Below are 24,735 nucleotides of genomic sequence, written 5' to 3' on the forward strand. Positions count from 1 at the left end.
TGCCCAGTCACTCAACCTATCTATATCCCTTTGTAGCCCCCTTATGTCCTCTTCACAACCTACTTTCCGACCTATCTTTGTCATCAGCAAATTTAGCAACCATACTTTTGGTCCCTTCTTCAAAGTCATTTCGAGAATTGTAGAATGTTGAGGCCCCAGCACAGATCCCTGTGGACCACTCGTTACTTCCTGCCAACCAGAAAATGACCCATTTATGCTGACTCTCTGTTTCCTGTTCGCTAGCCAATCTTCTATCCATGCCAATATGTTACCCCTGACACCATGAGATTTTATTTTCTGCAATAACCTTTGATATGTCACCTTATCCTTCTGGAAATCGAAGTACAATACATCCACCGGTTCCCCTTTATCCACAGCACATGTAACTCCCTCAAAGAACTCCAAAAAATTGGTTAAACATGATTTCCCTTTCACAAAACCATGTTGACTCTGCCTGATTACCTTTATTTTTTCTAAATGCCCTGCTATAACATCTTCAGTAATCGCTCCTAACATTTTCCCTAAGACAGATGTTAAGCTAACTGGCCTGTCGTTTCCTGCTTTCTGTCTCCCTCCCTTTTTGAATAAATGAATTACATTCGCTACTTTCCAATCTAACAGAACCTTCTCGAAGCGAGGGAATTTTGGAAAATTAAAACCAGCGCATCAACTATCTCACTAGCCACTTCAGGACCTGGCGACTTGTCAGCCCGCAGCTCCAACAATTTGTTTAGTACCACTTCCCTGGTGATTGTAATTTTCTTGAGTTCCTCCCTCCCTTCCATTTCCTGACTTACAGCTAATACTGGGATGTTATTTGTATCCTCAATAGTGAAGACCAATCCAAAGTATCTGTTCAATTCATCTGTCATCTCTTAATTATCCATTATTAATTCCCCAGACACACTTTCCATAGGACCAACACTCACTTTGTTAACTCTTTTCTTTTTAAAATATCTATCGAAACTCTTACTAGTTGTCTTTATATTTCTTGCTAGCTTTCTCTCGTACTCTAATTTTACCTTCCTTATCAATCTTTTAGTCATTCTTTGCTGTTTTGTTTTATATTCTGTCCAATCTTCTGACCTGCCTCCCATCTTTGCACAATTATAGGCTTTTACTTAAAGTTTGATAGTATCTTTAACTGTTTTCATTAAACATGGATGGTGAGTCCCACCTTTGGAATTTTTCTTTCTGGTTGAAATGTATCTATTCTGTGTATTCTGAAATTTTCCTTCAATGTCTGCCACTGCATCTCTATTGACCTATCCCTTAACCTAATTTGCCAGTTCACTTTAGCTAGCTCTGCTTTCATGCCCTTATAATTGCCCTTATTTAAGTTTAAAATACTAGTCTGGGACCCACTCTCCTCTCCCTCAAACTGAATGTAAAATTCAATCATATTATGATCGCTACTACCTAGGGGCACCTTAACTATGAGGTCATTAATTAATCCTATCTCATTGCACAATGCCAGGTCAAGTATAGCCTGCTCTCAGGTTGGCTCCAGAACTTATTTTTCCAAGAAATTATCCCAAAAACATTCTATGGACTCCTCATCTAGGCTACCTCTGCCCATCAGAATTTTCCAGTCTATATGGAGATCAAAATCCCCCATAATTATTGCTGTACCTTTCTGACAAGCTGCCATTATTTCTTTTTTTATACCCCATCCTACAGTGTGGTTAATGTTAGGTGGCCTGTACACCACTCCCACAAGTGACTTCTTGCCTGTATTATTTCTCATCTCAACTCAAACTGCTTCTACATTGTGATCTCCTGAACTTAGGTCATCCCTCCCTATTGCGCGAATATCATCATTAATTAACAGAGTTACCCCACCACCTTTTCCAAGCTTCCTGTCCTTCCTAAATGCCATGTAACCTCCAATATTCACATCCCAATCGATGTCGCCCTGCAGCCAGGTCTCTGTAATGACTATCAGATCGTACTTATTTATTCTATTTGTGCTCTCAGTTCATCTGTTTTGTTTCGAATGCTCCATGCATTCAGATACAGAGCATTTAGTTTTGTCCTTTTATTATTTTTGTCACCTCTAGCCTTATCTGTCGATTTACTCTCAGATTTGTACATTCTGTCCCTTCCTATCACAGTCTGTTTATCATTTCCCATATTTATACCTTTCTCTCTTGCCTTGTCTCTCCTCCTTGATTCACCATATCTTCCCAAATTTGATCCCTTGCCCCCACGATTCAGTTTAAAACTGTCTCTACTTCCCTCGTTATGTGGCTCACGAGAACAACGGCACCAGCACAATTCAGGTGTAGACCGTCCCAACGGTACAGCCACCACTTTCCCCAGTACTGGTGCCAATGCCCCACGAACCAGAACCCACTACTACCACACCAGTCTTTGAGCCACGCATTAATTTTTCTAATCTTATTTGTCCTATGCCAATTTGCACATGGCTCAGGTAATAATCCAGAGATGATTAACTTTGAGGTTCTGCAACTTAATTTGCTGCCTAGTTCCTCATACTGACTTTGCAGAACCTCTAACCTTGTCCTGCCTATGTCATTGGTACCGACATGGACCACGACGACTGGATCCTCTCCCTCCCATTGTATGTTTCTCTCCAGCCCTGAGCAGACGTCCTGAATCCTGGCACCGGCAGGCAACACAGCCGTCTGGACTCTTGCTCTTTGCTGCAGAGAACAGAGTCAATCCACCTTACTATACTGTCTCCTACTACCACTACATTCCTTTTTTCTCACTCTTTGAGCCGCAAACACTTACTACAGATGTGTTTGCCCTGGATCACTCTGGCATCCAGGAGCTCCCACATGCTGCAGCTGTGACACATCACCTGTCCTGTCATCCTTAACATGTTACTATTAACTACTTAATTATTTTATTCAATTGTTTATTTTATTGTATATTTTATTAAGCTTACTACTAGTTTGTTTACTATTTTAAACATTAGGACTAAAATGGACCTTAATCACTTACCAGATCCTCATCAAACATGCAGCTTTTTCCAAACCAATCAACTACCTGCTTGCCTGTGATGTCACAGCTTACCGGATCCTCACCAAACAGCTCCTTCCACTGCACCGAAGCAAGAACCAAATCCTGTGAACTCACCCCAGCAGCTCTCTGTTTCCCTGCTCTCACTCTCCATTGTGATGTCACTCCTTGATTTTTTTTACCCCTGCTCCGCTCCTGCCGTGCTCCTCTCTCTCTCGCTCTGTCTCTGAGTCGGTGCTTTTGACACACTTGTTAACTCTCTGTTCCGTCGTGCTCTTCTGTCTCTGGTCCAAAATCTGACTCTGGTGGAATTTGAACCCACAACCTTTGAATGCCTTCTTTATCATTATGTAGAAGTCCAACACGCTATCCATTGCGCCACAGAGCCGCACGTATTTTGAAAGGGATCACCAAGGCCTTTGATCTTGTCAGCAGAGACGGACTCTTCAAACTGCGATGGAAACTCGGCTGCCCTCCTGAACTCTTGGGCATCATCTCTTCTTTCCACGAGAACATGCACAGTTCCATCAGTTACAATGGAGCAACATCAGACGCTTTCAAGATCAGCAGTGGGGTAAAGCAGGGCTGCGCGCTGGCGCCAACTCTCTTAGGAACAGAGGAACATAGGAGTAGGCCATTCAGCCCGTCGAGCCTGTTCTGCCATTCAATTCGATCATGGCTGATCATCTACCTCAACGCCCCTTTCCCGTGCTATCCCCATATCCCTTGATGTCATGAGTATCAAGATTTCTAACAATTTCTGTCTTGAACATGCTCAATGATTGAACTGCCACAGCGCTCTGGGGTAGAGAATTCCAATGATTCACCACCGTCTGAGTGTAGAAATTCAACCCTATCTCAGTTTTAAATGGCCGACTCCTTATTCTGAGACTTGGTCCCCTGATTTTAGACTCACCAACCAGGGCAAACATCCTATCTACATCCACACTGTCACACCCTGTAAGAATTTTATCAGTTTCAATGAGATCACCTCTCATTCTTCGAAACTTTAAGGAATACAGGCCCAGTTTCAGTCCCACCATCCCAGGGATTAGTCTGGTGACCCTCTGTTTCACTCCCTCTATGGCAAGTATTTCCTTCCTTAGATGAGGAGACCAAACTATACACAATACTCCAGCGCGGTTTCACCAAGGCTCGATACAATTGCAACAAGACATCTTTACTCCTGGACTCATGACCCCTCGTGTGAAGGCCAACATACCATTTGCCTTCCTAATTGATTGCTGCACCTGCACAAGAGCTTTTAGTGTCTCATGAACAAGGACACCCAGGTCCCTTTGGACATCAACACTTCCCAACCTCTCACCATTTAAGAAATACTCTGTCTTTCTGTTTATTCCACCAAAGTGGAGAACTTCACACTTATTCACATTATATTCCATCTGCCATGTTCTTTCCCATTCACTTAGCCTCTCCAGGTTCCCTGGAAGCCTGTCTGCATCCTTCGCACAGCTCACACTTCACCTAGCTTTGTGTCATCTGCAAACTTGGAAATATTACATTTAATCCCCACATCCAAATCATTTATTTCGGTTGTTAACATCTGTGGCTCCAACACTGATCCTTGCAGTACCCCAATAGTAACAGCCTGCCATCCTGAGGAGGACCCGTTATTCCTGCTCTCTGTTTTCGGTCTGTTAACCAATTCTCAATCCATACCAGTATATTATCCTCAATCCTATGTGCTCTAATTTTGTTTACTCACCTCCTGTGTGGGACATTACCAAAGCATCCACTGGTTCTCCTTTATCTGTTCTACAGGTAACATCCTCAAAAAACTCAACGGGTTTTTTCAAGCCTGTTTTCCTTTTCATAAATCTATGTTGACTCTGCCCAATCATATCATTATTTTCTAACTGTCTAGTTATCACATCCTTTATAATTGGTGTATTCTTCTCCATGCTGCTATTGTACACTTTCAGTCACTCAGATGGGGGTGTTCACCTGTATATCAGAGCTGACGACAAGCTGTTCATCTTTTGGCAAGACTCCACTTGGACGTAGAGACTTGGACGTGGAGACTCCACTTTCCATCAACATTGACCAGCTCACTTTGGAGGTTGTCAACAGCTTCACATACCTTGGATCAACAATCACCAGCAATCTGTCCCTTGATGCTGAAATCAGCACCAGGATTGTCAATGCTGCAGCTGTCATGTCAAAGTTGAGAAGACGGGTGTGAACCGACAGCAAACTGACCGAAAATGCAAAATTCCACGTGTACCAGGCTTGTGTTCTCAGCACCCTCCTTTATAGTAGAGAAGCATCAACAACTTATACAAGCCAAGAAAAGCGGCTGAACAGCTTCCACCTCCACTGCCTCAGATGGATATTGGGCATCTCCTGGCAGGACAGAGTGCCGAATGAGGAAGTACACCAGCGTGCAGGGATCCGCGGCATGTTTGCCCTCTTGAGTCAGAGGCGGCTCTGTTGACTGGGCCAAATGAATGACAGTCACATTGCCAAATACATGCTCTGTGGTGAGCTTGCTATAAGCACAAGACCAACAGGTCAGGGAACAAATCAAGTCATTTGGAGAGGTTTGAGTTAATTAAGGAGAGTGGACATGGATTTATAAATGGAATTTCATGCTTGATGAATCTAACTGCATTTTTTGATACACTATCTGAGAAAGTTGATGAAGGGAATGCAGTGGATGTTGTTTATATGGATTTTACAAAAGCATTTTATAAAGTACCACATAAAAGGGTGGTTAACAAAATTGAGGTTCATGGATTAGGAGGGTCAGTGTCCATTTGGATAGGAAATTGGTTTAAGGACAGAAAACAGCGAGTCATATGAAATGGTTCCTGGTCAGACCGGAGGATAGTCGACAGTGGTGTTCCCCAAGGGTCAGTGCGAGAACCATTGCTTTTTTTGCTACAGATTAATGACTTGGATCTTGGAATATCGAGTAGAATCTCAAAATATGCCGATGACACCAAACTTGGAGGAGTGGCAAACAGTGAGGATGATATGAACTGCCTGAAATAGGATAGTTATCGGCTAGTAGGATGGGCAGATAGGTGGCAGATGGAATTTAAAAGTGACAAGTGTGAGGTGATGCATTTTAGCAGAAGAAATAGGGAGAGGCAATATATACTCAATGCTACAGTTCTGAAGAGTGTGCTGGAATAGAGGGACCTGGAGTACATGTCCATCATTCTTTGAAGTTGGCAAGACATATTGCGAGAGTGGTTAGCAAAGCATGTGGGATCTTGGGCTTTATAAATAGAGACATTGAGTACAAAAGCAGGGTTGTTATGCTGAACTCTGGTTAGGCCCCAATTGGAGTGTTGCATCCAGATCTGCTCACCAATCTTTAGAAAGGATGTGCGGATTCTTGAGAGGATGCAGAGGAGATTTACCAGTATAGTTCCAGGGATGGAGGGTTTTAGTTTCAAGGTTAAGTTAGAAAAACAGGGTTTTTTCTGCCTGTATCAAAGGAGATTGAGGGGAGAATGGATAGAGGTGTCGAAGGCTCTGACAGTTTTAGATAAGTTGGCAAGGAAAAATTGTTCCCAGTAACTATTGGTACAAGGACTAGGGGATTCAGATTGAAGGTTTTGGACAAGAGATGCAGGGGGAATGTGCGGAAGAGCTTTTTTACACAGTGATTGGTAATGATCTGTAACTCGCTGCCCCCGAGGGTGGAGGAAGTGGAGACAATCGTTGGTTACAAAAGGAATTTCGATGGGCATTTGAAGGAAATAAATTTACAGGGCTAGGGGGATCGAGCAGACGGGTGGGACTGACTGGATCGCTCCATGGAGAGCTGGCCTGTACTCGATGGTGCGAATGGCCTCCTTCTATACCACAAATGACCCAATGACTCGATGAGTCTATGTCACTCTCTGAATCAAGACAACAGAGTGACAGATTTAACACAACATTATAACATATGTTTGGTTTGACAAATTCAATAATAACTCGTCTCCACTCCTAGTATTTCTAAATCCCACACATTCACTATAATGTGAACAATTATTTCCTGTTGTGTCTCTCTCACATTTGAAAACTTCACTATATTGGAGTGAGGTGACATCTACTGGCGGGAAGCAAGAACTGCAATCAAGCAGCAGAAACTCCACAGTCTGTCAGGGTTAAAGAAACATTGCAATATGAGGAAATAGTGAAGGGGTTTGATCGGGTTGATGGAAACATGATTCCACTTGTGGTATCATATGAAGCAAGGGCCAGAAATATAAAATTGTCGTTAATAAAAGAAATGAGGAATTCATGAAAAATGCATTTGCTTAGAGAATGGTTATCGAGATATACAGCACTGATATAGGCCCTTTGGCCCACTGAGTCTGCACTGACCATCAACAATCCATTTATACTAATCCTATGTTAACCCAGAATTCCCTACCACATCCCCACATTTCTCCTATCACCTACCCTGGGGCCAATTTACAACAGTCAATTTATCTATCAACCCACAAGTCTTTCGTTGTGGGAGGAAACCAGAGTACCTTGTGGAAGCCCACATAAACAACTTGCAAACTCCACACAGGCAGTATACAGAACTGAATCGGGGTCATTGAAGTTGTGAAGCTGCAGTGCTCACCCCTGCACCACCCTTAGAATGTGGATAGAGTAAAAAGTGAGATTGGATGGACAGAAGCAGTCTGAAAAGATGGCTCAAACAAAAGGTGAAAACCCTGAAATGTTAACTCTGTTTCTCTCTCCACAGATGCTGTCAGAGGTGCTGAGTATTTCCAGCACTTTTTGTTTTTATTTCAGCTTTGTGGGATATTGTTTTGATCTGAAAAAAATGCATCATCGGCTGTGGGTGCCAGTGAAATTCCACAGGAGCGAATGAAAACCATACCAACGGTGGCTCGTTGGTTTCGGGGTATGATTCTCGCTTTGGGTATATAAGTGATTAATATGTGAGAGATCCTGGGTTCAAATCCCAGACGAGCCCTTCTCTGTTGCCATTTTTAGTTTCAGGTCATCGATTGCTTTCAGCCTTCCAGAAAGCGGAATCGATTTCCAAACTGAGCCTGCTTGAGGACCGGGGAACTGGATTCAAAGAGCTTGTCGACAAAATTGAAATGAACAAAATATACAGATTGTCAAGTGAGAATATAAGGTTGCAACAGTAACTAAAGGCCTGCTCGGGTCAGCAAATGAAACCCGACCCAAGCCTGACAGCACCACATCCGACCTGGTCCGAGTCCTTTCATTTTTTCCCGTGCCCGAACTGACCACCAGAATGTTCAGTTAAACTTGCTTCCGTTTTTCACTTTTTAAGCTTGTGCAGGTAAGGCAACAAAAACTGTAACTGGACTTGAAAGGTTGTTTAAATGTACATTAAGATTAGAGCTATGTACCGGAGGTGATGAGCTGAAGATTGTTACCATAGTAGTTAGTGATTGTGAGGTCACTAGTTAAAGAGAAACTCATGGAGTTGTGCCCAGACAGGTTGTCCCACACTTCTTTGATTAAAATATTGCCCGAAGGCGAGAAAATATCATTATACATTCCCTGGACTCCTGCTTTACAGGTTGAAATACTTTCTGCAAGTTTATCCAGAGAGCAGCTGAGATGCAGAGACCAGGAAGGTCTTGAGTGATTAATTATTATAAAATATACATTCTTATATTTAAGAGATTGTGCTCTACCTTCGATGGAATCGCTCACTGCAGACTAGTGCGGAGTGTTTCCCGCCTTGACGTCCTGGCTGTCACTGGATCTTGAGTCCAGGCATCTGGATTACTGGTCCAGTAATCTTTGAAATTTCTCCCTTGATCTAATATTTTAATCTGGTTTGTCAGATTTTGCAAAAAAAATTAAATGATTTAAGACTGCTTCATGTTCAGCAGTGCCAAATGAATAAAGAAATTCAAATATATTCAAAATTATATCTCAACTATTAAATACTAATGCCCAGCTTTGAATACAAAAAATGCCTCTAATTGTGTTCTGGTCTGGAATGGAATTCTTCAGTGTTTCTGTTTAGCTTGGATTGACTCATCGATTTTCTTGTTTTTCACTTTGTCGATGCCTTTGAATAATTGTGGATCCTTCTTCAGGGAGTCTTCTTTCACCAGGTAGTTCTGACCTCTGATGATGTTGATCGTAATCAGCTTCAATTTGCTGATAGTTTTGGAAGTGAGCAGATTTCCTTTGCTTGAGTTCACAACATGTAACTGTGTGGACCCATGGGAGGATTTGAAAGCTGCCCTTGCATTGGAGCATACAGTTGCATCCATCCAAACAGAGGGACAGTAGAAGTGACATATTCAGTTCAGTCTGTCGATCATGGGACTTTTAATCTCAGGGTTGTGAGTTTGAGCGCCATTTAGTTTTTCCATTTTTTAGGCTTCATTAGCAGAGAGTACAAGGAGTGTTTGAAATGAAATTCAACAACAGTATGAGAAACGCTCTCTTTCATTCGGGACTCTTAACTCTCTGCAGCATCTCGCTGTGAAAGATTGAACTTTATCTCATTTCTTTTTCAGCTGGGGGTCAGTGCAGCTCAGTGGGACTTCTGGCTGTCTCCCACCTCACAATTCATCAGTGCTGAGAAAGCAATGGGAAATATTACGCATGGCTGAGTAAGCAGAGGACACCGATTTAAGGTGAATGGGAAAAGAACCAAAGGCAACATGAAGAAAAACCTTTTTTATGCAGCAAATGGTTAAGACCTGATATTTACTGCCTGAGAGTGTGACGGAGGAAGATTCAACCATAGCTTTCAAAAGGATATATGATAATTATCTGAAGGGAAAAAAAATTCAGGTTTTCATGGAATACATGAGGATGTGGCATGAGCTGAGTTGCTTGCGCAGAGAGGCAGCACAAGCACGATGAGCTGAATCCCTCCTTTTGTGCTGTAAGTATTCTGTGATCTATGATTCTATACAAAGTGAAACCAACACTCACATATGAGAAACTGACAGGTACAGTGTAAACCCCACACTAACAAACCAGCAAATGCCATCGACAGAGTAAAACCAACAGTCCTAGACAAGAAACTGACAGATACTGTGTGAAACCCAAAAATCACTTATCAGTCTTTGGCAGTTAATGTGTAAAAACCTCTCTTCAATATCCATCCTGCAAGGTACAAAGAAAATTAGGTACAAACCCAGGCTCATACTTCGAAGACTGAGAGATGAAGAGCAAAACACAGACTCACCTACAAGAGGCTGACAAGTACAGAGAATAAAACAGAGGGGGTGCAGATTAAAAACACATGCATGTAACGGATACTGATAGGGATAGAATCAAACCCTTTCTCACACATGACATGAAAATTGGTGGTGTCGTAAATAGTGAGGAGGAAAGCCTTAAATTACAGGCCAATATAGATCGTCCGAGGCAGAGAATATAAGAGCAGGGAGGTTATGACGGAGCTGCATAAAATGCTAGTTAGGTCACAGCTGGAGTACTGTGTACTGTTCTGGGCACCACACTATAGGAAGGATGTGATTGCACTGGAGAGGGTACAGAAGAGAGTCACCAGGATGTTGCCTGGTCTGGAGCATTTCAGCTATGAAGAGAGACTGAAAAGGCTAGCGTTGTTTTCCTGAGAGCAGAGAAGGCTGAGGGGAGATAAGATTGAGGTTTACAAAATTATGAGGGGCATTGATGGGTTAGATAGGAAGAAACATTTTACCTTAGCGGAGGGGTCAATAACCAGGTGGCATAGATTTAAGGTAAGGGGCAGGAGGTTTAGATGGGATTTGAGGAAAAAAAATTTACTCAGAGGGTGGTTGGAATCTGGAACGCACTCCCTGAAGAGGTGGTAGAGGCCGGAACCCTCACAACATTTAAGAAGTATTTACATGAGCACTTGAAATGGTATAGCATACAAGGCGACGGGCCAAATACTGGAAAATGGGATTAGAATAGTTAGGTGCTTGATGGCCAGCACAGACCCAATGGGCTGAAGGGCCTGTTGCTGTGCTGTATAACTCTATGACTCTATATCAGAAACTGATAGATCTGGACAAAAGCTGATGTTCACATACAATTTGTTGAAAGATATGTGGTGAAACTCACATTTATTTTTTATTTCCAAAATATACTTTATTCATAAAAATCTGTAAAAATTACATTCCCAAACAGTTTAAAACAGCATCAAGTCAAAAAATACAAACAGTGCAAAGGTGATCAGTTACCTTCTGTCCAATCATGAGTTGCCTCACAACCCTTCCATTTCATTGTCATGCCATATACATTTTTACATTTACAGCGCACAAAATTTCTCCGATACAGTTCGAGGGATTTCATATGGATCCAGTCCCTCAGTTCAGCTTGGTGGGGGGACCTTACACTGTGGTCTTTCCCCATTGAGCCTTTGCTGCGGCTGCCCCAAGCTTTAGTGCGTCCCTCAGCACGTAGTCCTGGACCTTGGAATGTGCCAGTCTGCAACATTCGGTGGTGGACAACTCTTTTCGCTGGAAGACCAGCAAGTTTCAGGCAGACCAAAGGGCGTCTTTCACCGAATTGATAGTCCTCCAGCAGCAGTTGATGTTTGTCTCGGTGTGCGTCCCTGGGAACAGCCCGGAGAGCACAGACTCCTGTGTTACCGAGCTGCTTGGGATGAAGATCGACAAAAACCACTGCATCTCTTTCCACAAAGTTAGCTCACATAGCAATAGCAGAAACAGTCACAAACCGAAAACTGAAACATACAGAGTAAGAACCCACATTCTCACACCAGAAATTCACGGCTACAAAGTGAAGCTGACTCTCTCCTCCCAGGCACTGAGAGGTACAAAATAAAACACGCACTAACATACCAGGAAATGAAATGTAGGAAATAAAACCTGATTATCATGTCAGAGATTGGCATTAATGACAGTTGTGGTACCCAGAATGCTCTGCGCTCCAGAATTTGCCTTGTCTCTGATAAGGAGCAGGCGCGGTAGTGGCTGAGCTCCATCTGCAGCTGGAGCGGAATATTCACAAAGTGCAGGGAGACCGCGCCCGTAGCGGGTGCACACAGCTGGAGCAGGGCGTCAAGGCCACAATAGGATGGAACGATCCCGTTTGTGTCCCTGCGGGTGGCGGTGAAGCTTTTCCCTGTGAGGCTTCCCGAAACTGCCCGCCAGCAAGGTCAACTGGTCAGAGAGCGTCTGTAAATGGATAGAAATTGGGGATTGGGCAGGGAGCGTCTCTAAATGAATAAGATTTGGGGACTGGGCAAGGAGCGTCTGTAAATGGATAAGAATTGGGGATTTAGCAGGGAGCGTTTTTTTATCCGTTCGTGGGATGTGGGCTTCGCTGGCTCGATCTCAGCTACAGTAATGTGTCCAGTACTGGGCACCAGGTTTCAGAAAGGACATCAAAGCTTTTGAGACAGTTTGGAGGAGATTTACGAGAATGATACCAGAGATGAGGGGTTTCAGTTCTCTGGACAGGGTGGTGAAGCTGGGATTGTTGGCCAAAAATGTCAAGGGGAGGTGAGGAGAGATCTTTTTACCCAGTAACTGATTCGGATTTGGAATGAATTGTCTGACAGGGAGGTGGAAACAGATTCAATTATAACTTTCATAAAGGAATTGGACAAATATTTCAAAGTGAATTTCTCCAGGACTATGGGGAAATAGGCAGGGGGTTGGACTAATTGCATCATTTTTTTCACAGATTCAGCGCAGGCACAAAAGACCGATTGGCCTCCTTCTGTGCTGTATGATTCTATGAAATAGTGACAGTCAGGGCAAGTCTGTATAAGAAGGAGAAATGGAGACAGGTCAGGGAGAGCACATCACCAAAACTGGGAGATACTACATTGGACAGGGAGGGTCGGAGGGGGAGAGAGCACATACATACAGTCAGAATCAGCACCTTCAGGGGAAGACAGAGAGAGGAACCAGTGAGTGTAGTACTGAACCCAGCCAGAGTCAACCTGCTGAAACACCAGTGAGTTCACACTGGGGAGAGATCATTTACCTGCTCCGTGTGTGGGAAGGGGTTCACTCAGTCATCCAACCTCACTGAACATCAACTTGTTCACACTGATCAGAGACCTTTTCAATGTCCTGACTGTGAGAAGAGCTTGAAAAGCAGTAATGATCTGCTGAAACAGCAACACATTCACTCTGGGGAGAGGCCGTTCCCCTGCCATGTGTGTGGGAAGGGATTCACTCAGTCATTCAATCTGCTGCAACATCAGCAAGTTGACATGTAACTGCAGGGGTTGGATTCTGCTGTTGTTGCTGCTATTCATCACTTTCAGAGACAAAGTTGGGTCTTACTTTATAACCAGTGTAGTCCAGAGCAAAAGCGTCTTCTTAATGTTGAGATAAACGGGAGAAGAAACCGGGAAGTGGCGGCGAGGATGGGGGAGGTGCTGCACCATCACTTTAATGGTGCACCCTCCCTCCCCCGGGTCCTTGCTGCACGCCCGCCAGGCCTGGTGGCTCTGATTGGGGTCGTGAGAGCCCCTGAGACTCGGTGCAGCTGAGGCTGCGCTCATCCCCGCACAGCTCTGTTGTGATATTTATATATATAAAGCATCATTACTGGAGGCTCATTGCTGCTCAGCACAATCTCACCCCCCGCTCCTGGGAATTGTTGATTCTACACCCTGTAGTTCAGTTCTGCAATTAACTCGAGGGGGAGATGTGTGAGCAGAAAAACAGAGCGAAATGAAAACACAGCTGGACAGATGTGCAACAGGTCAATCCACTGTTACAATAACTCCATCTCTGACTCCCTCCTGACAGTAACCAGACCTTTCACAGAGACTGTGGGTGGCTCTGAAAAGAGCCTTTGGTTTATTAGATGTCATTTTGGCCGCTTTACTTTTTCTGGGAGCTCTGAGCGCTGGTTTTCTTGGGCAGCAGCACAGCCTGGATATTAGGCAGCACCCCGCCCTGAGCGATGGTCACGTCTCCCAGCAGCTTGTTGAGCTCCTCGTTGTTGCGGATGGCCAGCTGCAGGTGTCTGGGGATGATGCGGGTCTTCTTGTTGTCCCGGGCCGCGTTACCGGCCAGCTCGAGGATTTCAGCGGTCAGGTACTCGAGCACAGCAGCAAGATAGACCGGGGCTCCAGCACCCACACGCTCAGCATAGTTGCCCTTTCTCAGGAGCCTGTGAACACGGCCCACCGGGAACTGCAGTCCAGCCCGGGAGGAGCGAGACTTGGCCTTGGACCGAGCTTTCCTGCCGGTCTTTCCTCTTCCAGACATTTCCACAATCTCACAAATACTTTCACAAAGAATGGATAATTTCTCAGCTTTTGTCGTAAGCTTGAAACAGTCAAGATGGCCGAGTGGTCGAAAGGGCTGTGTTCAGGTCGTAGTGTTTTCTGGAGGCGTGTGTTCAAATCCCAAATCTACCAAGTTGTGTTTTGACTGAACTGGAGGGATTTGGGAGCAGTGGTGAAGGGAGAACTTGGAAGAATGTTGGCAAGTAAAATGAAAATGGACCCAAAGATGTTTCTTCAATACATTAAGGTAAGAGGCAACTAAAGAAAGAGAAGTGCACTGAAAAGTCCCAAAAACTCACAGTGATTTTTGACATCTTGCCAGGATTGAGTGGCGCGTGCACGGGATGATGTCATTTTGCATCGCCAACGTCATCACATTTCCGCAACAAATCCGTCTTCGTGCATGCGTGATAAAGCGTCATTGGGTATCTAGCCACCCCATCCCCCCACCATTTGGCTGGAGGAAGTGGCTGAATGGGAGATTTTGAAGCTGTAGCTCTCCCCCCTCGGCAACTCACTCCAGGCCTCGACGATTCCCCCCCTCAGCCGCTCGCTCCAGACCACGCTGCTCCCCCACCCCCCCACTCCCCTGGCCAGTTGTTCCTCGCTTCGCACCACCCCACTCTCTGGCCACTCGCTCCAGGCCGCGCCGCTTCCCTCCTCTCAGCCACTCACTCCTCCGTCGCCCTGTCACCCCTTGCGGCCCTCCTGCTTCTACAGGTGGCGCCTGGTGAAGAAATGTGGGAGCGAGTGTCACGGCCAGAGCTAGTAGCTGTGGGCTGGGCTGGGACAGGGTGGGGGGTGGGGGTGCGGAGAGCGAACAGACAGAGTGCGGAATTTCACCAGTAGGGAGGAGGGGGAGAAAGGGAGTTGCAGAGGGGGGAGAACGGTCAGTCCGGTGGGTGCTAGTAGCTGTGTTCGGGTGAAGTCAGTCCTGGTCAGTTATATAAACAAATCACAATAACGAATTGGCAGCACATTTTATCCTCTGCCCGATTTTCCTTTCCATCGATCGGGATACTATTTCACTATATTCCAATGGAAATTCAATCATAAAATTCCTTTTGTATTTAATAGGATTACTGAAATGTTAAATGGATCTGAGGATTACAGTTAGTATTAGCAAACGCACCCGAGTGAATTAGCACCCCAATCGATGGAAAGGAAAATCGGGGTAAGTCTAAAATGTGCCTCCAATTTCGTTATTGAGATTCGTTGAGTAATTCGATTCTGCCCAACACTGAAATTGGCGGCTTTTTTGAATTCAACCTTTCTGCCAGGACGACAATTTAAGCCAATGATTTGCTGTATTTTCTAATTCGAGGCTCGGCAATTGGTTAAGACATGCGAATGGGAAGAGGGTGACCAATCAGAAGTGGGCTCTGGATAGCGCGGGCTCAAACTGCGGGAATTCCAGGTCCCTGAATGACTGAGCTGAAACTGATCAGTTTCACAAACCCTGTCAGTTTCAGTGCAGGAAACACTGTCTCGGGGGAAATAACATCACAAGTGGGTCTGGTTCCAGCGATGGCTGCTGCAAAACTCCCGGATTCCCTCATTGCAGCGAAATCATTTTGAAATTCTATGAAAACAATGAGTGATTCTGGAGGAGTGATGTGGCTTTTCACTGAGGGCATGTGTCGACTGGAGAAATAACTAACTGTAGAGCCTCAGGCGCTGTTTACACAGCCCGTTCAGAAAATCAAATCCACTGCACATCCTTGCTGCAAATGAAATGTCAAATTTGGGGATTCCAGTTTTGTATCTCGAACACAGCACAGATTTATTATAGACAGTTCTAAACAGCCTATCCCAGCTCCCGTTTCCAGGTCATTGCTCTCTCTGTGAGGCGGTGGGTGGCTCTTAGAAGAGCCTTTGTTGTGTTTGCTGGAAAGGGTCCAGTTGTTCAGCCGCTGAATTCGTAGAGAGTGCGGCCCTGCCGTTTCAGAGCGTACACCACATCCATGGCAGTGACCGTCTTGCGCTTGGCGTGTTCAGTGTAGGTGACCGCATCCCTGATCACATTCTCCAGGAAAACCTTCAACACCCCGCGAGTCTCCTCACAGATCAAACCCGAGATCCGCTTGACCCCGCCACGGCGAGCCAGGCGGCGGATTGCTGGTTTGGTGATGCCCTGGATATTATCAGGAAGCACTTTGCGGTGCCGCTTTGCTCCGCCTTTGCCCAGTCCTTTCCCTCCTTTACCTCTGCCAGACTTTCTTTTATTAATTTCCAAAATATACTTTATTCATAAAAATCTGTAAAAAAAAAACATTACAAAACAGTTCCAAAAAGCACCAAGTCAAACATTACAGAGAGTGCAAAGGAGATCAGTTTCCTTCAATACAGGAGTGAGTTGCCTCACAACCCTTCCATTTCATTGTCATGCCATGTACATTTTACAGCAAACAAATATTTTCTGGCTACAGTTCGAGTGGTTTCCCATGGATCCAGCCCCTCAGTTCAGCTTGGTGAGGGGACCTTATACAGTGGTCTTTCCACATTGAACCTTTGCTGCAGCTGCCCCAAGCTTTAGTGCGTCCCTCAGCACGTAGTCCTGGACCTTGGAATGTGTCAGTCTGCAACATTCGGTCATGGACAACTCTTTGCACTGGAAGACCAGCAAGTTTCGGGCAGACCAAAGAGCGTCTTACAACGAATTGATAGTCCTCCAGCAACAGTTGATGTTTATCTCGGTGTGCGTCCCTGGGAACAGCCCACAGAGCACAGACTCCTGTGCTACAGAGCTGCTTGGGATGAACCTCGACAAAAACCATTGCATCTCTTCCACACCTGCTTTGCAAAGACACATTTCAGAAAGAGGTGGGCAACGTCTCTTTTCCACCACAGCCACCTCGAGGGCCGCGTGTGGATGGGGTGAGACTTCGGGTGTGCAGGAAGGATCTGACGGGGAGGGCTCTTCTCATCATCAGCCAGGCTACATTTTGGTGTTTGTTTGAAAGTTCTGGTGATGAGGCATTCTGCCAAATGACTTTGGACTTCTGCTCAGGAGACCATCCGACAGGATCCACCATCTCCTTTTCCCGTAGGGCCTTGAGGATATTCCGTGCAGACCACTGCCTGATGGATTGGTGGTCAAAGGTGTTTTTCCACAGAAACTTTTCCATGAAGGATAGGCAGTATGGCACAGTCCAACTGGATGGAGCATTCCGCGGCAATATGACCAGGCCCATCATTTGCAAAACCGGGGACAGATAGAACCTCAGCACGTATTGACACTTGAAGTTTGCAAACTGGGGATCTACACACACAAAGGTAGCCAGAAGGATGAGGGCGACGTTGGGTACATTTTTCCCGCCCTTATCCAGAGGTTTGAACATCGTGTCACTCCGGACTCGGATCATTTTGGATCCCCAGATGAAGCGGAAAATGGCTCAGGTGATCACCACAGCGCAGGAATGTGGTATGGGCCAGACCAGCACCACGTACAGCAATGTGAGCACCTCGCCCTTGATGACCAGGTTCTTACCCATAATGGAGAGAGATCGCTGCTCCCACATGCTCAGCTTATGTTGGACCCTGGCTACTCGCTCCTTCCAGGTTTTGGTGCACGTCCCAGCCCTTCCAAACCATATCCCCAGCACCTTCAGGTAATCTGACCTAACGGTGAAGGGGACAAAGGATCGGTCAGCCGAGTTCCCAAAGAACATGGCCTCGCTCTTGCCATGTTTAACATTGGCTCCCAAGGCCAGTTCGAGCTGGTCGCAGATGCTCATTAGTCTGCGCACAGACAATGGATCCGAGCATAAAACGGCGACGTTATCCATGCACAGGGAGGTTTTAACCTGAGTGCCTCCGCTGCCTGGGATTGTCACCCCTCTGATGCTCGCATTCTTCCTAATAGACTCAGCAAAGGGTTCAATACTGCAAACAAACAAGACAGGGGAGAGAGGACAGCCCTGTCTGACTCCAGATTGGATCGGGAAACTTTCTGATTCCCACCCATTGATTGAGACTGCACTACTGATGTTTGTGGAGAGTAGTTTGATCCAATTGCAGATTCCCTCCCCAAACCCCATTTTGGAATGCACATCCATCATGTAAGTGTGCGATATCCTGTCAAAAGCCTTCTCCTGGTCCAGGCTGATGAGGCAGGTGTCCACCCTCCTGTCCCGTACATAGGTGATCATATCCCTGAGTAGCGCAATGCTATCAGAGATTGTCCTGCCTGGTGTAGTATAGGTCTGATCAGGGTGAATCACCAACTCCAGAGCAGACTTGAATCGACTGGCTATGACTTTTAACAGAATCTTATAGTCAGCATTAAGCAGTGAGATGGGCCACCAATTTCTTATTTCTGTCCGCTCCCCCTTCCGCTTGTCGATGAGGGTGATGATGCCTTTCCTCATGGATTCTAACATACTGCCAGCCTGGAGCATACTCTTGTTTACTGCCAGACATGTTGATTCTTGCCTCAAATCAGTGCACAATAAAAGAGACTGATTCCGTCAGGCTCCTTTTTTTACAGGCCACCCGGACGTGGCTGAGAAAGGCAGAGTGAGAGCAGGGAGGGGACGAGACAAGAGTGAAGATTAAACAGAGAGCTAGATGGAGGATACACCCAGAGTGACAGACAGAGAGAGAACGGCCCCTCATCTTTCAGCTCCACCTCCAGTTTCCTCCGGGCTGCCAATTTCAAACCCTTTATTAACAGTAGAACCGAAACCCAGCTCTCCACACAAACCCTTCCAGACTCGGCCTTCATAGTCAAGGCTTTCCAGAAAGCCGGAGCCTTTAAATATGGTCCCGATGCAATTAACACTCAGTAATATTCCCACCGAAACACAGTCCATTCTATACGAAGAAACCTCCTCAGTAACATCACCATTTCCACACACATCCGCTTCCAGCAGTTTACAACACCTTACTGTAGCTGTTTGGGGAATCTCCTGTGTTAAGATTGGAGTTGGAAAGCGGCCTTTACCCGGCAGTGTTATTGTCTCACACTGAATCTGCTAGACATCCTGTTCTCTTTATTGCGAGAGAGAAAGCACGGATTTAGGAAATGTTCATTTGAAATGATCTCTATTGAGAACGAGCCCGGCCGTGGGACAGGTATTCCAGTGCAAAGAGCTGTCCATGACCGAGTGTTGCAGACTGGCACATTGCAACGTCCAAGACTATGTGCTGTGGGACGGCATTAAAGCTTGGGGAAGCCACCATGGAGACTCAATGGGGAAAGGCTGCAGTCTGAGGCCCTAGTAGGACATAGTACAGTGAGGGGCTGGAACCCGTGTAAAACCCCTCGGACTGTTTGCACCAGAGAATGTTTGATGTGTAATGTAAATACTGTAAATATAACCTGTGCAGGCAGGGATAGTGAGATACATCATATGCATTATTGAAGGACACTGATCTGTATTGTACCTTATGTAATATTAAATTTGAACTGCTTTGCAATGTAATTGCACAAATTATATGAATAAATTACATTTTGTGCAAAAGAAAGCAGCTTTCCTGTCAACACACATCTTGTCTCAGGGCACAACTTTCCTGTGATCTTGTCATACCCAACTTCGCTCTATATCTTCTGACACACACACTTTACAGTCTGTCATTTCCAAAAACAAGCATTCTAAAATCAAAAGACCTTTTGTTTATTTCTCCTTTCTTTTCATTTCTCCTCTATTCTTCTCAATCACTCCCTTCAACAGTCCTATTCAGATCAAGGTGGAATGTGAATAGTGTCACAACTCACCTGACACTATTATTACCCTTCTCTTCTCTTGTCTCATTCAATGGGAAAGTTTTATTCACCAGTCTGTTGCTGTTTTACACTCTTGCCATACCATCTGGTATTGCATCCATCTGAATTCTGTGCTTTCATGGCCTTATATTTATTTTCCACTTCTGGATGATTTGTTTGCTTCAGTTCCATTCAACCAGGCTGGACCACAGAGAAGCTTAGAACCTTTGCCTTGGACGGGTCCACGTTGATCCATTACATTCAGAATCACCTCCTTGAAATAACTCCATAGTACAACTACAGTAACCACACAGCATCTGCTTCAAACACTCCTCCACATTTTATCTGTTCTGACCGTCAACACCTCCAGCTCTTTTGTTTAAGTGGAACCCATCAGGTGTGTATAGGCTCCTTCTATTCTGAAAGCTGTAGCACTGGTTCAGGGAATTCAGCCCTGTTTCTCTACTCAAAAGGATCAGCCCTGCTTGATCTGCCTCGTATTTTGCTTTTATTGCAACGTTACAAGACCTCCAATCCTCTGGCACCACACCTGTATCCAGTGAGGGATTGGAAAATGATGGTCAGACCTTCCACTATTTCTTCCCTGGCTTCTTTCAACAGCCTGGGGTACATTTCATCTGGTCCTGGTGATTTATCCACATGCAAGGATGCTCATCCCATTAAGACTTCCTCTCTCCTTAAGTTATCACGTCCAAGACTTCACACTCCTCCTCCTTAATAACAATATCTGCATCACCCTCTCATTCGGGAAGACAGTGATGTATTCTTTCAGGATATTGGCAACATCTTCCAAACCGATACAAAGGTTACATTTTTGATCTTTTCTGTGCCCTGCTGTTTGCTTAGTTGCCTCTGACTCTAATGTTTTCTTGCAACATCTTTGGGTCCATTGTTATTTTGTTTGCCCATGTTCTGACCTGATTTTTCTTTGCTTTTTACCGCTGCTCCCAAACGCCTCCAGTTCAGTCAAAACACAACTTGTCAGAAGTGGGATTCGAACCCACGCCTCCAGTGGAGATTGCGACCTGAACGCAGCGCCTTAGACCGCTCGGCCATCCTGACTGCCTGCGGCATGCTATCAATGCTAAGGAAATTATTCATTCTTTGTGAAAGTATTTGTGAGATTGTGGAAATGGCTGGAAGAGGAAAGACCGGCGGGAAAGCTCGGGCCAAGGCCAAGTCTCGCTCCTCCCGGGCTGGACTGCAGTTCCCGGTGGGCCGTGTTCACAGGCTCCTGAGAAAGGGTAACTATGCTGAGCGTGTGGGTGCCGGAGCCCCGGTCGATCTGGCTGCTGTGCTCGAGTATCTGACAGCTGAAATCCTCGAGCTGGCCGGTAACGCGGCCCGGGACAACAAGAAGACCCGCATCATTCCCAGACACCTGCAGCTGGCCGTCCGCAACGCCGAGGAGCTCAACAAGCTGCTGGGAGGGGTGACTATCGCTCATGGCGGGGTGCTGCCTAATATCCAGGCCGTGCTGCTGCCCAAGAAATCCAGCACTCAAGAGCTCCCAGAAAAAGTAAAGCGGCCAAAATGTCATCTAATAAACCAATGGCTCTTTTCAGAGCGACTCACAGTCTCTGTGAAAGGACTGGTTACTGTCAGGAAGGAGTCAGAGATGGAGTTATTGGAACAGTGGATTGACCTGTTCACATCTGTCCAGGTGTGTTTTCAGTTCCCTCTCTGGATTTCGCTCTGTTTCTCTGCTCACACATCTCCCCCTCTAGTTAAGTGAAGAACTGAACTACCGGGTGTCAGATTCAACAATTTAATAAATCCCGCTGCCTTCGATTTGATAAATCCCGAGATTATCCCGGTACATTAACGGGAACTGGTTCGGAGCTGATGAATTAATTTAATCATGGAAGTGTCCGGGTTAATTCTCTGTTTTTCATTTGGACAGTTTGAATTGTGTCTTTTTTTTTCTCTCTGGTGATCTGAGCGCCACTTCTCAATGAGAATCTGCTCCCAGAACAGAGTAAATGCAGGAAGAAAGAGGCCATTCTCGGGCTGTGTGTTTCTCTCCTAACCTGATCTGGTTAGACCGCACTGTTCCCAGAGGACGGAATCAGTGAGAGTTGTTCACACACAGGAGCTGAGTCCATTGCAGCGCTTTAATATGTGCCTTCCCCCCGGCCCCCCCTATTCTCCGGACACAGAGCTGTCTGTTTCATCCGGCAGCGGGATAGAGTCGGGGATTCTCTCCCCGCAGTGTCAGGGTCTGCAACCCCGGGGAACTGGCGGTTTCAGTCAGAGTGACCGAGCTGCCTTACATATCCTGTGTACTGATCTCCAATGGATTCAAATATTAGTGAACTTATTGGGTAATGTTTGTTAATAACCCTCATATGAACGGACCCGGCTCCATTAATGCCTTCCAAATAAAACTGGGATCCATTTCTTTTCCCCAAATGCCAGCTAACGGATCCCAGGAGCGGGGTTGAGATTGTGCTGAGCAGCAATGAGTCTCCGGTAATGCTGCTTTCTAAATTCCAGATCAGCTCTCAGTCCGACAGGCCTTTCGGGAAAGTGATGTGACAAAACAGAAACCATGTGGCCGCCCCTCCAATCTAATGGGTTTGATGATGAACAGAGATGGCAGCTCTTTCCTTTGCTGATTTGGTGGCTCTGAAAAGAGCCCTTGTTACACTTGTTACTGAAGCTGGGTTTTAGGTGCGTTCCCCGCAGATGCGGCGGGCCAGCTGGATGTCTTTGGCCATGATGGACCGGGATCATTCTGGTGAATCTGCTCATTTTCCGGCAGAAGCATCAGTCGCTGTTTGAACTGTTTAAAGTCAGGGGTGTATTAGCAGCCAGAAAGTGAAGGGCAGTTCATTGCTCCCTGCAGCATTATCCGCCTCTTTCAGGAGAAAAGATCAGAAACCGCTCGTTTCTGTCAGTCCCCGAGAAGCCTGTGAGAAGCGGTTAGTCGCTAATGTGTTCCTTTTACAGAGTGGAAGCTGATATTTGTCCCGTTTTAAATTGCTGTACTGGACCTTCCTCCCGCCGCTTACAGTTAACAGATTGACAAATGAAAACGATTCCTAAAATCGCGTCAGGATTTTGTGACGGTAAATACAGTAAAACAGAACATAAAATGAGAGGTTTTAAAATTGTTGCCTGAAAATTGAAATTTTCCATCACTTCAATTACTTCTGGCTCTGGAATTACCAGGCTTTTTCCAATTGGAAAATCTAAGCCAATGAGAACTTCTATTTACTTATATGTGATTCTCCTATTGGTTAAGAATTGCATTGAGAAGCGGGTGACCAATCAGAGACAGAGTCAAACTGCGGCGATTCCAGGCCCCCAGTCACTGAGCTGAAACTGTTCAGATTGACAAACCCTGGCAGTAGCTTCACACATTGGACACTTCACACTGAGTCATTCAAGGGCTGGTGTGAGAGAAGCTTCAGATCCTGTCATTACTCTCTGACTCATTATTCATCTAGAACCAAACAATTAGTAAATGTGAAGCAGTGAAGAGACTTTTCATTCTCACTGCAGAATGTGTCATCTGGGGAAATAATTTTCGGAGATTCCAGGTACGTTCCTCCCTGAACAAATCCATTCCTAACATTACCGATCACAGCCTATCCCAGCTCCTGTTGTCACCCGACTCCAGCTGAATTGGAGAAACTCATGTGAGGGGTCTGGATAGAATGGATGGGAAGGGTCTATTTACCTTAGTAGGGAGGTCAGTGACGAGGGGGGATAGATTTAAAGTGATGTTTTGAACAATTAGAGGGGAGATGAGGAAAGGTTTTTTCACCCAGAGGGCTGTGGGAGTCTGGAACTCACTGCCTGTAAGGGTAGCTGAGGCAGAAACCCTCAACTCATTTAAAAGGAGTCTGGATGTGCACCTCAAGTACCTGAACCTGCAGGGCTACGGTCCAAATGCTGGGCAATGGGATTCAGCTGGGTGGCTCGTTTTTTGGCCTGCCTGTGCTGTAAACTTTCTATGTTCTATGATTCTATGCAGACACAATGGGCCGAATGGCCTCCTTCTGCACTGCAATAATTTTGTGATTTTTGACTCTCCAAAACTTGTCAACCATCTACAAGGCACAAACCAGGATGAGTGCAGCACCAACAATACTCTAGAAACTCGACACTGTCCAGGACAAAGCAGCCGCCTTGATTGTCACCCCATTCACCACCTTAAACATTCACTCCCTTCATCACTGACGCACAGTGGCAGTAGTGTGTGCCATCTATCAGATGCACTGCTGCAACTCACCAAGGCTCCGCAGACAGCACCTTCCAAACCGAAGACCTCCACCACCTTGAAGGACAAGGGCTGCAGATGCATGGAAACACCACCATGTGCAAGCTCCCCTCCAAGTCACACACCATCTGATCTGAAAATATATCGCTGTTCATGCACTGATGCTGGGTCAAAATTCTGGATCTCCCTTCCTAACAGCACTGTGGGTGTACCTACACCACATGGAGTGCAGCAATTCAAGAAGGGAGCTCACCACCACCTTGTCAAGGACAATTAGGGATGGGTAACAAATTCTGGACTTGTCAGTGTCGCTCACATCCCATGAAAGAATATGCCTCATCTTATACTCAATTGTCCTCTGAATGCAGCCCAACCCTCTATTTGCTCCAACTATCACTTCACAGCATTGCTGCTGTAACTTTCGAGATCTGTGCACGAGAACATCCAGATCTCTGCTCAAAATTATTTTCTTTTTTCCACCTACTTTAATGTTTTTCCCTGAAGGGCGTATGAATGTTGAACATTCGCCCTGTCCACATGAATAACACTGCACTTACCCAAATTAAACATCATTTACCAGTCATGAACCCAATCTCC

At 45.6% G+C, this 24,735-nt stretch overlaps 2 non-coding genes across 2 annotated transcripts; both read right to left on the bottom strand.

Annotated features, from left to right (window-relative positions):
- Positions 1-3,285: 3,285 nt before the first annotated feature.
- trnar-ucu (transfer RNA arginine (anticodon UCU)) lies at positions 3,286-3,376 on the bottom strand. The gene is given in 2 exon segments: positions 3,286-3,321; positions 3,340-3,376. It is a non-coding gene; the product is annotated as a tRNA-Arg (tRNA).
- A 17,513-nt stretch (positions 3,377-20,889) lies between these two features.
- Positions 20,890-20,972, bottom strand: trnal-cag (transfer RNA leucine (anticodon CAG)). Its single transcript has one exon. It is a non-coding gene; the product is annotated as a tRNA-Leu (tRNA).
- Positions 20,973-24,735: the final 3,763 nt, after the last annotated feature.

This window comes from Heterodontus francisci, unplaced genomic scaffold, assembly GCF_036365525.1.
Source record: "Heterodontus francisci isolate sHetFra1 unplaced genomic scaffold, sHetFra1.hap1 HAP1_SCAFFOLD_51_2, whole genome shotgun sequence".
NCBI classification, from domain to species: domain Eukaryota; kingdom Metazoa; phylum Chordata; class Chondrichthyes; order Heterodontiformes; family Heterodontidae; genus Heterodontus; species Heterodontus francisci.